General features: G+C 31.6%; 1 non-coding gene across 1 annotated transcript; it reads left to right on the top strand.

Annotated features, from left to right (window-relative positions):
- Positions 1 to 2,368: 2,368 nt before the first annotated feature.
- LOC135274958 (U6 spliceosomal RNA) lies at positions 2,369 to 2,471 on the top strand. Its single transcript, XR_010342699.1, has one exon. It is a non-coding gene; the product is annotated as a U6 spliceosomal RNA (small nuclear RNA).
- The last annotated feature ends 772 nt before the right edge of the window (positions 2,472 to 3,243 follow it).

Here is a 3,243-nt window from a genome sequence, read left to right as displayed (position 1 = left end):
AGCACTCTAGCATTTTAAAGCTAGAAAAACCTTATAGGACATTAAATGAATAAAAGCTGCTGTGTCTTGGTTATTATATGCCAGGTGCTTTTCTTATATTAGCTTTAATCCCCATAACACTGCAGGGTAAGCATGGCCAGTCAAAATTTTTCATCATTGAGGAATTTAGACTTGGAAATATTAATTAACAGATCCAATATCCCAGAGCCAGTTAGGAAAGCTGGTTTGTGTCGAACCCCAAAGCCAGCATTTCTTTGACTGGACACTGATCCAATCTAGCTTCAACTCCCTAGTTTCATAGATAGGGAAATTAAGACTCAGAAATATGACATATCCTCATAGTCATTCCTGATTACAAGGTTTTAATTAATGAGAAACAATTTGCTAAATTGTTATGTTTGCTAAAATTAATAATCAATGTCAAAATTAACAGTAAGGCTTTAAAATAATTCTCATTGAAGTCAGGAATGCTACAAGGATTCACACAATCACAACTACTATTTAACATTGATCTGAAATTTTAGCAATGGAAATGAGAGATGGAAAAATTAGGTAGAGTTACAAGAAATAGAGAAGTGGGAAAGTTCATAATTAATTCTTTGATGAAACCAAATGGAACAATTAAAAATTCTAATAAAGCAAACATTAAAATTTGAAACACTGGTTGTTTTCAAATTATATATTCAAAAGCAACAGCTATGAAAATTCAAGCAAACCAGAATAGCCAAAACAATTTTGAAAAAGAAGAACAGAGTTAGAGGACTCAACTTCCTGACTTAAAATTTTACACAGTTTTAGTAAATGTGTACTGGCATAATAATAGTGACACAGGTCAAAATAATAAAATGAAGAGTTTAGAAGTAAACTCAGAGCCAACTGACTTTTGTCAAGGGTGCTAGGACAATTCAGTGGGGTAAAGAATAGTCTTTCCAACTAAAGATACTAAAATAACTGTATGTCAAATGGAAAAGAATGAAGTTGGTCTACTGCCTTACAACAGACAACAATTAACTCAAAAATAGATCTGAATGATATATTAAAAAGAAAAGACCCTAATAATAACATTAAAAAGTTTAAAACAGGCAAAATTTATATGAGAAAAATTATAGAACACTCCTGAAATAGAGTTGAATGAATAGAAAGTCATGTCATATTCCTGGAAGGAACATTCAACATCACTAAAATATATTATTTATAAGTTAATATATAGCTATCATAGGACCAAATTAAAAGGAAAAAAATTTATATATATTTTTTCTGGAGCCAGACAAGTTAGTTATAAAGTACATTTGCAAGAACAAAAAGCAAAAATAGTAAAATGTCTCTGATTAAAACACTGTGTACAGAACTAGTAATAGACTTACTTACATACAAAAATTGAATTTATAATACCATAACATTTCATACTAGTGGGGGAAAGATGAACTTCTTGATGAATGGTAATGGAATATATGAATAACAAAATGAAAAATGAAAATTGGTCTATTCCTCATCCCATATACCAAAAAAGAATTGAAAATGAGTCAAAGATTTAAGTGTGAAAAATAAAAACTACCATGTACTGAAATAAAATATGGAATAATTTTTTTTATTATCTAGAAATGGCAATAATTTGTCTAATAATGACTGGAGAATTCAGATTCAGTAAGTGAAAACTTGAGATATATGAATATATATAAATGCATATAATTATATGTGACATAACCTATTTAATACATATGTATGTTCTAGCATACTGTGATATACTATGAATTTATAGTATGATGTAAATATATATGATATTTTATATGTATAATAATTTTTGCAAGTACCAAAAAGGTTTGTAACTTACTTGCAGAACACACCAGAAGAGTCAGTAATTTTGAAAAGAACTTCTAAAAACGTGAGAAACAACAAGACAAATAGGCGAGATGTATATAGACACTGATTTGCAGAAAGTGAAAAAACCAACGGTCTTTAACTTATGAAAAGATGTTCAACCTCACTTATAGTAAGAAAAATGAAATTGATAAATGACACTGAAATGCCATTACATTCCTCCCAGAGTGCCAAAATCCAAAAAGTTGACAAACACACTATTTGTGAAACTTGAACGATATACACACTCTTGTAGATTAGCAATGGATATATTAAATTATACAAGAAATACAGTAACAGCTAGCAAAATTATATATATATATAATATATGCATATATATTGACCCATTGACTCAGCAATTTTGCTTCTATTAATTTGTCATAATTATACATTGTAAAAGTACAAAAAGACATATTCCCAAAGATGTTCATTACAGCACTGTTTGTCATAGTAAAAGACTATGTACCCAAGTGTCCAGCTATAGGGGACTAGTTAAATAAACTATGAGTGTTCACTTCTGTGGCGTGTATACTAAAACAGGAACAATACAGAGAAGATCAGCATGCCTCCTGCACCAGGATGGCACCCAAATTCGTGAAGCGTTCCATGCTTTTTTAAAAAACCTTAAACACTAAACAAAGCCAACATGCTTATGGCAGCCTGTTTAGGGCTTGGTTTTGTTTTGGCACTAGCTGAATGCAAAGGGTCTTGTTTAATTTTAAGCCTAATTATAGATGATCATAGGGGAGAGGGACTCTGTGTTCTCAGCCTCCTGAATACTTAACATAATTTAATTAAAACAGAAAAGAAAAGTAAGCCTGCGCTACAATTCCCAGACAGCTAAGTGTAGCCCTCAGAACTTAGCCCAAGGTAGAATCTAAATCACACCATGTCAAGATTGTGTATATAAAGAAAAAAAATTAATGGTGTGTGGCCAATTATCATTATAATTTTTTCAAAGACTAAGTCTCACAAAGTTGTCTATATTAGACAGTTTAAAGAGACCAGGGATTTAAAAAAATTTTTAAAATTTGTATTGATTTAGGGGTACAGGTGCTGTTTTGCCACATGTATATATTGCATAGTGTTAAGTCTGGACTTCCATTGTCACCATCAGCCGAAGAGTATTCACTGTGCCCATTAAGTCATTTCTTATCCCTAGCACCCCCGACACTCCCACATTTCCTAGTCTTCAAGGTCTATTATGTCCATATGTACACATTATTTAGTTCCCACTTATAAGTGAGAATATGTGTTTAAGACACTAAATCATTGATTTCTTTAACATGCTTAAAGTCACTTTGTGATTTGTTGTTACCTTTTAACCTTCTGTGTGTGCTCTGGGAACAGTGGGTTCTGGGTCCACCTTTGTGCTTCGTGAGGCCA

This window comes from Aotus nancymaae, unplaced genomic scaffold (assembly GCF_030222135.1).
Source record: "Aotus nancymaae isolate 86718 unplaced genomic scaffold, 86718_ANA_hifiasm-v0.15.2.pri h1tg000014l, whole genome shotgun sequence".
Taxonomy (NCBI): Eukaryota; Metazoa; Chordata; class Mammalia; order Primates; family Aotidae; genus Aotus; species Aotus nancymaae.
This window is presented reverse-complemented; position numbering and strand designations above follow the sequence as displayed.